The sequence below is a fragment of the Plecotus auritus genome (genome assembly GCF_963455305.1).
Source record: "Plecotus auritus genome assembly, chromosome: 3".
Lineage (NCBI taxonomy): Eukaryota > Metazoa > Chordata > Mammalia > Chiroptera > Vespertilionidae > Plecotus > Plecotus auritus.
Genome location: NC_137772.1, coordinates 72,176,472 through 72,191,333, shown reverse-complemented (window position 1 = coordinate 72,191,333; position 14,862 = coordinate 72,176,472). Strand labels below are relative to the sequence as shown.

At 40.3% G+C, this 14,862-nt stretch overlaps 1 protein-coding gene and 1 pseudogene across 11 annotated transcripts in view; both read right to left on the bottom strand.

Annotated features, from left to right (window-relative positions):
• The window catches only part of PCDH9 (protocadherin 9), a 961,765-nt gene that overhangs the window by 672,597 nt on the left and 274,306 nt on the right, over nucleotides 1-14,862 (bottom strand). The gene's annotated exons all lie outside the window — the stretch shown is intronic.
• On the bottom strand, nucleotides 3,750-5,042 carry LOC308243277 (nuclear prelamin A recognition factor-like; annotated as a pseudogene). Its single transcript has one exon. The product of its transcript is annotated as a nuclear prelamin A recognition factor-like (transcript).

Sequence of the window (14,862 nt, the reverse complement as noted above, 5' to 3'; positions counted from 1 at the left end):
TGGAGGAGCCCTCAGGGGTGGTTGGGGCTGGCAGCTGCTGCTCACACCCACTGACAGTGCCAAGCAATCGGGGCCAGAGCCAGGAGGCAGCAGCAGGTGCGAGCACCGGGCAGGACCGCAGTGTGTGGGAACAAAGATTTTCAGTAACCACTAGAGGCACGCCTCGATGACAGTGACTGGTGCCCCACCTTGGTCTGGCGTCCCCGCTCACCTGCTGCACCATCCTGCCGATGGCCGCCATGTTCCGCATGCAACCCCTGGTGTTCAACGCAGTTGTTCTGAAGTTCTGTCTATTTGCATATTAGGGTTTTATGTGTAGAGATTTTAGCCTCTTATTGAAATATTATAGCTTATTCTTTAAAAGAGCATATTCAAAATAACCTCATGATGTCCAAAAATACAGTGACCATCTCTACATCTGTTCTTTTCACCTTCCCTCAGGCAATTCCATTTCCCCAAGCTTTTCCAATTTTCATCTTTCCTCACTAGCATTTCTGTGCCACTCTTTCTCACCACTCCATATGCTTAGGAAGCCTTTCCAGATTATACGCATCAAGCTACTGCAGCCTCCTACATATATCCCCCAAAAGCAACCTGCTCAAACATTCCAACTGTGACCTTTTACAAATTTATATTTTTCCTATTTATATTAAATTGTTCTATTTTCCCCCTCAGGGCCATCATAATTTAGATCTAAAATTTATTATTAATTGATTGCAGAGGCTTCATAATTTATTTATTATAATGCTTATGACTGAATGATTATTTTTAATCACAGCAATTCATTATGCCCTAATAACCTAGTGAAGGTGATAACACTATTAGCATATTAATAGAATAATCTTTGATTATTTTTAATGTTAGCCATAGTTGTTTCATTAAAGGGACAATAATATATGCGAAGACAGATTAAAAATTCTTATATAAAACACATTTTAGATATATTTCCTCAAAACACAAATAATGCCAACTTTTAAATTAAGAAGTCAGAAATTTAAGGTCAAAGGGTAATTACAGATTTAAGAATTAAATTCAGGACACCCAAATCCTTTCGAAAGTGTTCTTATTACCAAGTTATGCTAAGAATGAGAAAATAGCTGAATCATATGCCATATTTTAAAAATATTTATTTATTTATTTAGTCATGTGGTACTTATTTTTTCACATGGGTATTGTGGGTATTAAGCATCAGATTTAATTTTCCTCTCATTTCTGCAACTCAGCACACACAAACTCTTGGGCAAGTTCCTTATGCTTCTGAGGTTTTCTCATTTAGCAACAGGGATGGTAATGATTGCCCTGCCTACCTCACTGTTTTTTTTTTAAGTTGTTTCAAGTATCAAATGAGATAAAATTTTAAGTAAAAATGAATATAAATTAAAACTACAATGAGATATCACAACACACCCATTAGGATAGCCAGATATGAACATTGACGATACCGAATGCTGGTTAGGATGTGGAGCAACAGAAATTCTCATTATTTGATGGTGGGTTTGCAAAATGGTACAGCCACATAGAAAGACAAATTAGAAGTTTCTTACAAAGTTAAACATAGTCTTACAAGGCAATTCAGCTATCCTGTTTCTTGGTATTTGGCCAAAGGAGGTGAACACTTATGTCTTCACAAAACCCTGCACACGGACGTTAATGGCAGTTTTACTCATAATTACCCAAACCAGAAAGTAACTAAGATGTCCTTTGGTAGGCAAATGAATAAATAAACTGGTATATACAGAAAATGGAATATTATTCAGTGCTAAAAAAGAAGTGAGCTCTCAAGTTATAAAAATACATGGAGGAAACGTAAGCATATTATTAAGTAAAAGAAGCCCATCTATAAAAGCAGCATACTGTATGATTCCAGCAATATGACATTCTGGAATAGGCAAAATTGTGAAGATAGTATTAAGATCTGTGGTTACTTGGGGATGGGGGTTGGGAGAGATGAACAGCCAGAGCACACAAAATGTTTAGGGCCATGAAAATATTCTGTATGATACTATAATGATAGATACATGTCAATATACATTTGTCCAAACCATTGCATGCATAACACCCAGTGCACCCCAATGCAAACTGTGAACTTTGGTTGATTTGATGTGTCACTATATATTCATCACTTATAACAAAGGCACCACTCTGGTGAGGGATGCAGATAATAGGGGAGGCTATGCACTGTGGGAGCACAGGATATATGGGACCTCTGTATCTTCCCCTCAATGTGAAGCTAAAACAACTCTAATACTTTTTAAGTAAAGAAACAAATGATAAAGTAGAGCAGAAATTCCAACCTTTAAAACAGCCAAATAAAGATATGTATATTTTCACAACTAGAGGCCTGGTGCACGAATTTGTGCACGGGTGGGGTCCCGAGGGGATTTGGGGGGATCCAGGAGACTATTGGCCCTCCGGGTGGGCCGTGGACGCCCTTGCTGGCCCGGGATCCAGATCAGTCCTGCTGTCGTTCCCGCCAGTTGTCAGGAGCCACCCGGAGGCCACTTTTTTTTTTTTGACACTTCAACTGTTTATTCCATAATCAGAATGGATATACATTACCACAGAGGATGAAACCCCACTCTAAATAGGTAATTTCACACAATGTCCCAGTTATCAACCCAGATGGGTGCACAGGTACAATAACGCATGAATAAGGGAAATCTAACAGGCTGAGGGGTTCAAGAAGAATGTCACCCACATGGTAACAAAATGTAAGTGCTCTAGAAACCACCACCAGGCCAGCCACAGGCCTCACTTCCCAGGACAGTCCTAATGTGCACGGGGTGCTGGGCTCTGTGGTAGCTGTGTGTCTTTCTGTGTAGTTGTCTGTGGGCCACCTGCTCTCTTCCTTCTCGTTTAGGGGGAGCAGCATGTGAGGGCAGAGCGCACTGTTGTGGAACACAGAGGGCTGCCTGGAGCTGAGGGGAGTGACTGGGCTCACAGGGTGAGAGGCAGACACAGAGGACACTATCTCACCCAGTTGTGGGGTGGGCTGGCCGGCCTTCATCTTCCTGACCCCACCCAGGGAGGGACCGAGCAGGGTGTCCGCCTCTCCATTCTCCATCCTCCCATCTGTGACACCTGTCACCCTTGCCAGGCCTCCCCCAAAGTGAGTGCAGCTCAGTCCCTGAATGTAATAGGGCAGGTGGGGGTTCCACTCCAGTGCCCCCCGATTCCCAAAGACAGGACCTGGTCTCAGGACAGTGGCCACAGCTGCAGAACATAGATCTGTTTCAAGAAAAGTTGGGAATGCAGACTTTCGTATGAGCCCCTATTCCAAAAGGTGGCAGTTTATTCACATTGTGGCAAAGACACCTTCAAAAGTAACATAAGTGGGTAAAGTCAGGGCTGAACCAGGCCATTTCCTCATCCAATCTCTCTGAGGCATGTGGACAGAACCAAGTCTCAGCTCTTCGCAGGACACTTCCGGGTTTTTTTTAAGCCTAAAGGACCACAGTCTGTCTCTATTCTTGTTCTCTGGGATTTTTTCATCGTCAGATAAAAGGATACGTACATTGGGGCAATCCTCTCGAGATACAATATTCCAGTTGCATCCATGTGACTATGACAGCGCCCCTCAGAGGGAGGGAGCCGACAGATGGGGAGCAGGGAATTCTGAAAACCAAAGCGATGACAGAGACGCTAAGCCTTTCCTTCATGTGTCTGACACCCCTCCTCAGGCGGCCTGCAGGCCTGGCGTCAGCTGGACCTTTACCACTTGATGTCCTGGCAGGCTGCCCTGGGCCCTCCTAGGCGGTGTGCAGGGCCTCCTGGGCCTGGGGAGAGTCGCCCCCGAGCCCCTGCCACTCCTGGTACAGCTCCTGCGCATGGGCACTGGTCTCCGGGGACCACACTGGGATGGCAGCGTAGAGCCTTCCATCTGCCACAGCAGTGCCCTGTCCGCATGCCAGTCCTCCGCCTGGGCCTGGCCCCTGCCGCTTAGGCATGCCCGGTACAGGCCAGGACCTCAGTGAAGTGGCAGGGGAACTTGCCCCTCTTCAGCTTCAGGACCACTTCAGATTTTCCGAAAGCCATAAGCAGCTTCAAAGCGTAGCAGAACCTTTCCGTCCCTCAGGGTGTGGTAAGTGAGCGCCTCCATGTCCTCGTTGAACAGCTCCTTGGCCATGTGCCTGAAGATGTGTGCCAGGTGCCCGTCGGAGCTGGCACCCTCATGGAGCCTCACCTCCTCCTCCTTCATGTCTCCAAACAGAGTGTCCATGGCGGCGTCATTCGAGGCGATATCACTGTGCTCCATTATCTGGACAATTTCACCTGAGGTTAACACACAATCGGCACCCCGGCAACTATGCAAAGCTGTGGGAACATCCTCTCGAAGGGCCTCCAGTTTCTTGTCATAACACAGGGCCACAATGACGTGGAAAATCTTGTCTGGGGACAGGTTCTGCCATCTGGCGAAGTAATCCTTCACCCGAGAGCCATGATCTTCTGGGGAGACTTGGCCGTGCAGAGGTGGGGGTGATGGGGTGACCCAGCACATGCTCTGTATATCGAACCCAGCCAGGGCAGGCAGAGGTCATCAACATGGGTAGCCAGAGCTCTTCCTCACGGTGCTGGCAATACCGACTCACAAATTCCTTCTGACTCTCCAGGATGCTGAAGTCTGCAGCTATCTTCATGTCAAAGACAGTGCGCCCCAAGGCTTTTGAGGAAGCCGCAGAGCCTTCTGGATGCATCAGTGACACTGAGGCTGAATTTAGCAGCAAAATAAGGCAGAGACTGAGGACACATGGACACTGCCAGTACCTTGTGCTGTGAGGTATCACATTTCTTAGTAAGGTTCAGAACATGGAAGAAGTCCTTGGTGTTCTGCTGAGAAACTTGGACTCCTTCCTCTGCAGTCACACAACTTTCACATACCAGGCAGTCACTCAGAACTATCTTGGCATAGGCCAACTTATGGAATTCTCCCTTCTCTCCATTCTCCTGAGCCGGACTCTGGAGGTCAACTGGGGCATTCTCTTGGTCATCGTTTTTTGTTTTTTTACTACATTCCTTCTGAGTGTGCAGTGATCACACTTCATCTGGAGTGGGACAGGCGGGGGCCAGCTCATGTGACTGGAGGAAGCAGGGGAGAGCAATAACAGCTCCTTGCAGAACTTCTAGGGAGGGGAAGTGGCCAAGGTGCCAGAAGCAGAGTTCCAGGAGGCTGGCAGCACTGTACAAATCATGCCAGCAGCGCTGGTCTGTTGGTGCCTGGCCCATTCTCTGGAGATTGAACCTGCAGGACTACTGATGGAGTGACTGGCTGTCACCAGGCTGGTGGTCATTCTGGTTGTTCGACCTTTCGGTCGCTGAGCTTTTATTATATAGGATGCTATTCTCTGTGGTGGTGTACACATAGAGCTGACTCCATTTTAAAACCAATCCACCTAAACCCTTGACCCCCTCCTGTACCCCTAAGACTAGAGAAAGTGCACAGAGACCCTGGGCTGATGAGGAGCTACCACTAACTCACCCTGACACCGGGATCCTGGTAGCTGGTCTATTTGTTCCCCTCCATCAGCTCTGCACTCCTTTCAGAGTATATTGGTCCATTTCTGAGGCAGGTATAGAATAGGTAGATTGGTGAGTGTGAAGGGATAACCAGTGTGGAGATCCATTTTGTCCTGCTGTCACCCAAAATGGCATGTCTATAAGTTCCCTATTAAAACTCTTTGAACCAACAAGCTGAACTTTTCCACTTCCGCCTTTGGCCCTCCTGCTCCTTCCACATTCTGGGGCCTACTTTTGCATACATGGCTTTGTCATGAAGCACATGGTTACAATGTTCAACACTCAGTGGGGAATGTGAGGACTATAAAAAATGATGGTTCTCTTTGGAAAAGAGAACTATTCATTAGGAAATATTAAAATATATTTCTCACAAATAATACAAGCAAGAACAAAATCAGATTCATCTCAAAGCATGAGAGAGATTCAAATATTTCTTAAATTCAGGTTTGCTCTAAATTTCCGTGATTCTGTGATATTTAGATGAAAGGTTTTTAAGCTGCCTTCATAATGAGGTAAAAACTATTCCCAATAATTTTGGTGCACTACATCTTTTGCTGCAGAGCTATGAGGATATGCCAGTGTCCATACATGTAGTGGCACACTCAATGGAATGTTCAGAAATGAGCTCTATAGTGAGAGGTGAGAGAATGAGAGACAGTGTGAAAAAGATAAGAAAACTGGAAACATTTGCTGTACAGAGTTGTTAGTAACTTAGAACCAGGAAATGTCAGCAAACAAAATCTAAAGGCATGAAGCCAAATGGATAAACCACAAATGGCCCATAGCCCGACACCCAAACTTTAATGCCTAACTCACAGACTAATGTGGAAGAAAAGGAACAAAAGCAGGAAGACTATCCTAATATAGCTCTCTATCTGACATTAGAAAAGTGAGATTTAAGGATTCAAGTATACATACTGTACTTTGTCAAAGACGAGACAGATTCCAAGTTATGTTGGATGAATAACATCACCACAAATAGTAGCACAAATTTAAATCCTCATAATTCTAAAGAAAATAATGAGTTCCTTTGGTCTAATTATGCATGTATGCTTATTAGTGGACTAGAGGCCTGGTGCATGAAATTCGGAGGTCCCTCAGCCCAGCCTGCACCCTCTCGCAGTCCAGGAGCCCTCAGGGGATGTCCAACTGATGGCTTAGGCCTGCTACCCTAAGCCAGCAGTCAGACATTCTTAGCACTGCTGTGGAGGTGGGAGAGGCTCCCAACACCACCGCTGCACTCGCCAGCCATGAGCCTGGCTCAGGGTTTCTGGCAGAGCAGTGCTACCCCTGTGGAAGCGCACTGACCACTAGGGGGCAGCTCCTGAGTTGAGCATCTGCCCCCTGGTGGTCAGTGCATGTCATAGCAACCGGTCATTCTGCTGTTAGGTTGACTTGCATATTAACCTTTTATTATATCGGATAGGTAAAATAGTTTGTGATATCAGATTAATCCAGTTGTTTACAGCAGTATTGCCCAATATTGTTGCTACTAGCTACATGTGGCTATTTAAATTTAAACTAATAAATAATAAATAAAATTCAAAATGTGTTTCCTTAATCACAATAGCCACATTTAAATTGCACAGAACCAAATATAGCTCATTGTATCAGCCAGTGTAAATATAGAACATTTTCATCATGACAGAAAGTTCTTTTGGACAGCACTGCTTTAATGTAATACAGTTTTCCCAAATATTGAGGCACAGATGCACATTTTATGTGTGACAAGGCTGTCTAAAATCATAGGTTAGCCCAATATACTAGTATAACTATAATGATCCTAAATGCAATATAAAAACATAATACAAAAATTGTAACAATTTTTCTCATAATAAATGCAGTTTAAAGTAAAAAAAAAATAAATAAATAAATCAAACTAGATATTTTGACATCGAAGTTTACCTTTGTCATTTTATTTTTGCCTGTTAAACTTTAATAAAGAATTTCACATTACAGGATAATGAGAGGCTTTTGGGATGGGATGGGTGCTCCTTCATTGCAATCTGTCATATATATTTTAAAACTTGGACCATTTATTAATCTCTGTTTATCATCTCTGCCACCCTGGTATCTAGCATGTATTCAATATGTTTGTGCAATGAGGGAGACTTTCATCCAGTTCTAACAGGAAATCATTCAGCATCTGCTTAAACACTTGCATTGGCAAAGGATTTACCGCTTCTTAAGGGAAGGCATTTCTTTTTAACAGTACAGTAAAAAAGAAGTTTCTTTATTACAGAAAATCATCCAAATTTACTTGCTTATAGAACTTCCATTAATCCTACATTTTATCAGACAAAAGTTGAAATAAGATGTTTAATTTTATTTTTCCATGGAAAAGACTTTGAAATACTTACAGGTGACTATAACATTTAACCTACCAACTCGCCTGTAAGACATCATTTCCAGATACTTATTTGTCCTCTTCTTAATTTAAGTTTCTTAAAATGCAACGGCCAGAACATTACATTATTTGCCACTTGTTCTGATTAGTGCAGAGAATTGTGGGAATTACCTCCATAGCTCTGTATAGTATACTTCTATTAATGATGCCCAAGATTCCATTAGCTTTTCTTGGCATTCTCATCACAGAATGACTCATAGTCCACTTACAATCAACTAAGAGTTCCTAAGTCTTTAAGATGAGATGTTGTCAAATCATGACTCCTTCGTCCTTGGTTCTTTTAGTTATTTCTTGTATTTGAGTAGAAGACCTTATTTCATGCTGATGACTCGGGCATGCTGTTCCCACTAGTCAAAATTTTCTAAACTTTGATTGTGTCAATCATCTAATCCAGTAGTTCTCAACCTTTCTAATGCCACGACCCTTTAATACAGTTCCTTGTGTTGTGGTGACCCCCCAACCATAAAATTATTTTCGTTGCTATGGTCTTAGGCTCTATAGCAGCAGTTCTCAACCTGTGGGTCGCGACCCACAGATTGAGAACCACTAGCAGGGTCGCCTAAGACCACCGGAAAACACAGATATTTACATTACGATTCATTAACAGTAGCAAAATTACAGTTATGAAGTAGCAACGAAAATAATTTTATGGTTGGGGGTCACCACAACACGAGGAACTGTATTAAAGGGTCGCGGCATTAGAAAGGTTGAGAACCACTAATTCTAATCCATTAGCTGTCAATTCAGCTTTGCATTAAGTGCAAATATGATAAGCATAACCTATATGTCTACATTAAAGTCATTGATACAAATAGTCTGAGGGCAAATGTCCATACCACACCACTAGAAACATCTAAGATGATACTCACATATCTTCCTGTTTTATTCACTTATGTTTTAAGAACCACACATATATAATCTTTAATTCTTAAAATATCCCTTTAGTACACTACCAACAATTTATCCAGAAAGAAGCAAAAAATGTAAATGATTTTATCAAGAGTGCTTAACTAGACATTGGCAGAGCTGGAAATCCATGTGGGGCAGTTTTACTCCAAAGTCTGCCATTTCCAGATACTTCTGTAGCTCTATGACATAATGTCTCTTTTCAACTATAGCTGGATTCCCTTAGATCTTTTAACTATAACATGTGTAAGTATAACAAAGACTGTCAAAAGCCATGCTAACAGTGCTAATTTATTTCTATAGCATTCCAGTAAGCTGTCAATCTATTTCTTTAAAAGTAAAAATGAACTTTGTTTGGTGTTTTTGCTATTTTAAAAGCGTGTTAGTGATTCCATTTCTTTTCCTTAATGTTTACTACATAACGAATCTTTTATCCCATACTTTGCTATGAAGGATTGTTCAGTCAATCAATATTTATTTTAAAAAATCCATCATTTAGTCCTTTTTGAATTTCAGACCCCCCAAAGTAAATTATATATTTAGACACTTCCTATTTCAACATTTTATTGCTCACTGTTTCATGCAGAAGCATATAAAGCAATATTAAATTAAAATCACTAGTCTAGTGCTTATAATTATGTTCATAGCATAATCCTGTCAGATGGAAGAATAATGTACTCTTCAAATTCAATAGTATGATTGGAAACCCTAAATTTTACTCTTGCCCAGCACTTTTTTGCATTAAACACTATCATGCACATGAATTAAATACCCTCTATTTTAAACAATTTTTCAATAATAAGCATTGATTAATTCACTTTCTAGAAATTGTTACCAAAATCTCAAAAATATTGGTGCTTTGACCTGAATTGGTATTTTATCAAAATTCTATTGTCCTATATTTACACAGAATCCTATGTAATAAAAGCTTAATATGCTAAGTGTCTGGTCAACTGCTTGGCTGTCCAACCAATAAAGCATCATATGCCAATGATTTGCTAAGACCACTCAACCACTCGCTATGACATGCACTGACCACCAGGGGGAAGACAGTTGACCAGTCGACCAGTCGCTATGATGTGCACTGACCACCAGGGGGCAGATGCTCTGACTGGTAGGTTAGCTTGCTGCTGGGGTCCGGCCGATCGAGATTGACCAAGACAGGCCAGACATGCTCTGGAGCCCTCCCGCGGTCCCTCCCTGGCTGTCCAACCTCCTGCATCTCTCCCTGGCCCTGATTGTGCACCAATGGGGTCCTTCAACCTGGCCTGCACCCTCTTGCAATCCGGGACCCCTCAGGGGATGTCAGAGAGCCGGTTTTGGCCTGATCCCACAGGGGGAGCACTGCTCAGCCAGAAGCTGGACTCACAGCTGGCCAGCGCAGCAGTGGTGGCGAGAGCCTCTCCCACCTCCACAGCAGCACTAAGGATGTCTGACTGCCAGCTTAGGCCCGATCCCCGGGGAATGGGCCTAAGCCATCAGTCAGACATCCCCCAAGGGCTCCTGGGCTGTGAGAGAGTGCAGGCCTGGCTGAGGGACCTCCCCCCAACCCCCCAATTCACGAATTTCATGCATCGGGCCTCTAATCAATTATAAAAGCTAAATCTATTCTGAATATCAGTTATTCGATTTTTGTTCTTATGTTAATTGTGAAATGGGGCATGCACATCCTCTAAAGACCTAAGTAGATCTACTTCATATTTTGAGAGTAAAGTTAATTTCAAAAGTGTTTCTTGGAAAAATCATAGGTCTTAAAATAATTATATTGATAACAATGATATTTTAGCTCCAGGTTATGTGTCCAAAGTATGTGTATATATGTAAGCTTTTAAGATATCATTCTAGACCCAATTCTCACTTTTGTTTTCTGCTCTTATAAGTGCATTCTCTTTGACAAAAGAGGAAATAGAAAATCAAACCTGCCTTAGATATTCTTCCAAAGGAAAACTAGATTATCTGACACCTATCAAAGTTGTTCCAGGTTGACATTTCTTGAAACTCTGATTAGAATTTCAGAAAAGCTAGATGCATAACAACTAGAGACAGGGTGATAATTATGACTCTCACATAATTTTCAATGCAGAAGAACCTAAAAATTGTTTGTTGAAATCGGAAGTATTGTATGAAGTTACATGTATACTAAGAATGATAAGTGCAGGAGGCATTTCTTTGGCAGTCCTTAAGAAAAATTGAGTTTAGCCCTAGCCTGTGTGGCTCAGTGGATGGAGCGTTGGCCTGCAGAGTGAAGGGTCCTGGGTTTGATTCTGGTCCAGGGCATGTGCCTTGGTTGCAGGCACATCCCCAGTGGGGGGTGTGCAGGAGGCAGCTGATCGATGTTTCTCTCTCATCGATGTTTTAAAAAAAAAAAGGAAAAGAAAAATTGAGTTTAAAAAGTTGTAATTTCTAACAAATGTCTAGTTTTCTTCTCCTGCAGTCTCATCCTGCATCCCTTCTGGATTGTAACACTGATCCTGACATTTCCTAATGGTAGCAGGAGTGAGGTTTATGTTATTCCCCATCCTACCCTCTCTCCATTATGGTTCTATATCTTTGAGGGTGTCACTTTATTAAAAAAAGGAAGAAGGAAAGAAAAGCTAGCCTGTATTGAATTTTTCTGTCTAGCCTATAATGATCAGTGTCAGAATTGCCGGCTACTCAATCTAATTGTTTGGCCGACTTATCTATGCAGATCACTACCCAACTGTGTCAGTCATAGATATTGATCAAAGGGGCCAAGTTGTTCAGATCTTTGGCCATGCATGAGATCAGCTTCCTAATTACAGTACTGAAGATTTAAAGTGCATTTGGACAAATTCTACGTCTTTTCAGAATCTTCCTGCTTTAAATGATAGTATAGTACTGCAGTATTGTCAGCTAACACTCTGTAGCACAATTCAGTGGTCTTCAGTGCAGATAATTGTAGATACTTTCATAGATTACAATAATGTATATCACAAAGGAAACACAATTGTGTTATTCATATGTGTAATCATCCATGGACTGACTAGAAATAACAGCGGTCTTATTATGCAAACAGCAGTCCATAATATGCAAATGAATATAAACAAAACCAAACAACCACCTCCAGAATAATGTTTACTGATGTGTCCTTAAAAATCTCTTTCTTAAACCACATTTTTCCTGTCTTCTCAAAAACATTAAATAAGTCGAAGATGAATACATGGAAAAGTTTATGCTTTTTCTCCTGCATTTTTGAAAAGGAACCACAATATAATCTATTTCTGATTATTTGATTTATATTCTCCCAAGGCCATCATTGCCTCCTGGCATCATTGTATGCTTATGTAAGGTTTATATGGTGTCTCTTTTAATTGCTTAAACTAACCTATTCAATGACTGCAAATCTAATGCACACTGGAACAGGCAGCCCATAAATTCTATCCTTCAGATGTGTCCTTGAACATCTATTTGTCCTGATGAAGAGTAGAAACAAAACAAATAATAAAATGGGAAAAGCGTATTCAAATATTATATCCAAGAGACCTTAGAGTGAAAAAGATATTTTAGTTAAAAAGACAAAAAATAAACATCTCCTTGGTTTTACATTTTATAAAGAATCATTCTAATTACATTGCAGTCAAGGCTTCAAGCTACTCTTAAATAATGTGATTTATCAAGAGAAAAAATTAGATCATTAAATATGCTGTTAATATAATTGATGTAATATTAATTTTTTGGTATATATAACTTTCACTGAATGAAAACATTCTTAATACCAAAGAAGAAAACTATGTTATGCTATTACAATTATGTATTTCCTAATCTTATGTGACTGCACAATGATTATGGAGAACTCCATTTTAATGTATAGCTAATACACACATACACATACACAGCACAATGAAAGAAATCAAATCACTTATACAATGTAATTGTTTTGACTCTTACAAGAACGGTTGCCAAAAGATATCCAATCCTAAATTATCTTACACATTAAACAGACTGATCATATTATCCTACTAAATACATAAGAGCAAACACAGACATAAATAGTGGTAGAAGAAGGAGGAGAGACAATGGTCATAAAATACAGAAAAAAATAATTGGTATTCAAACATATACCATCCATTCCTGTTCTTTTTGTGGACCTTTGCTTACCTTGTAACTATAACCTACTGTTGAACCCTGAAGCAGACATGGTTTAAGTCATGCAGCCATTGCTCCCCTTAAGAAATGGCTGCTGCTACTCTGCTCACCAAGTACACGTGCCATACTTAGTTTTTCTCAAACTACTAGACCATTTTTTTTATAATAAGGCCTGAAATCACTATTTTTTTGGCCCAATTGTTGAGATCTATGGTAGTTTCCAAATGTACATCTGAAATCCTGGTTCACTCTCTCATTTACTTTTTACAGGAATGATTTGACAGATTCTAATCTACATTATATTAACACAGAAATTCCAAACCTGGTTTTGACAAAGAGATCAACTCAAGTCACCTATATTTCCAATAGAAATGAGCTTTATGACTTTTACTTGGCCTACCACCCTTCCTCTAAAATAGTAAAATAAGACCAAAAAGAAATAAAATTAAGTTAAAAGACTTAATTGTGTTTTGTTTGTCCTTGATTTATATATAATAATTCATTTGGTATTTGGTAAACAGACAACTGGCCTCAGGAACTTTTTTCTTTCCCTGTTTTATAGTATGCTCATCTCCTTCCCAATCAGCTCTATCTCACATTACTGACTGTAACCATACCCTCAAACTTCTATTTTACTTCCTCTGGATTCTAATCCTAGTTCACTGAATTGTAGTATCATTGGGAAAATTAGCACTCTGAATAACTCCAAGTTTTGTTTATCCTTGTGGCTTCCCCAGGGCATAGTTTTTGCATCCAACCCTTTAGAACTTGCATCTTTTCCTAATTCCGATCACTTATGTGCTAAAAGCTGGTATCTTTTGGAATATTGCTTTAGTCCTTCAGAAATCTAAAGGTTTATCTTTTTTTTTTAATCTCTTATAATGAAAGTTATTACAAGCAAGAACAGAAGCAAACTCTCAAATAACAAGACACCATACCATGGCTATTTTATTAAAATAAATGCTCAAGCGATACAGTTGTGTGCCACAGTCAGCTACAAAGAAGATTAATTGTATTTATGAGCCACAGATGGAATGCTGAAAGAGGAAATGACAGTCTGGTATTGGAGGTCCTCAAAGAAAAAGGAAAAGGTAACAGGATGGTGGTCTAGACCAATGTTTTCAAAAAATAAGATATACTAGTAATATGAACCTGTTTCAGGTAACTATTCATTTTCAAGTATATCCATGTATTTACAGGTTAGCTTACCTATCAAGACACAATAAAACCCAGGGTAATATTTATCATGAATAAGATGATGTAACATTGGATTTCAAATGTCCTTTCTACTTTCAATATTGTGTATGACTTCCTATCACAAGATCATCAGTTAGTTTTGAAAATGTAATGTATTTGATGTAATGCTTATTCTAGAAGTAGACATGTAATTTTCTTGATGTTTACTTGCATCTACTGTATTAGATTTGACAGTGTTGTGCTTTGTCCATTTGAAAATGGGCACATGGCCACTTGCTGAAGATTACTTTAGTCATAGCAGAATAATGTGATTGTTATTTCACATTTCAGGAGTGAACACGTTTCTTGAAACATTACACTAAAAGAAAATGTGTGACTAAGGATGTCACTCTTCATCTTTTCATGTTATGATTCTCCAACTCTTCCCTCAGAATACCTACCAAAGGTATAAATTGCCACTATAACCTTAGTATTGGGTTAAGTTTCAATCCATATATTCAATATTAAAAGGTTAAATTTTATTTTCTTTAGTGAAAAACACATTGAGATTCCATTATTTGTTGATACACTACAGTGCATCATCTCAACTACCTCCTGGGAAATTTGCTCCCCACTCTGGAGGCTATTGATATAAAGGCACATCTGTATGGGACATAGGGAAGAAACTCTTACTTCTATTTTCTCTAAGCCAACCCCATTCTCTTCCTTCCTTTCTAGATATAACCCCTTTT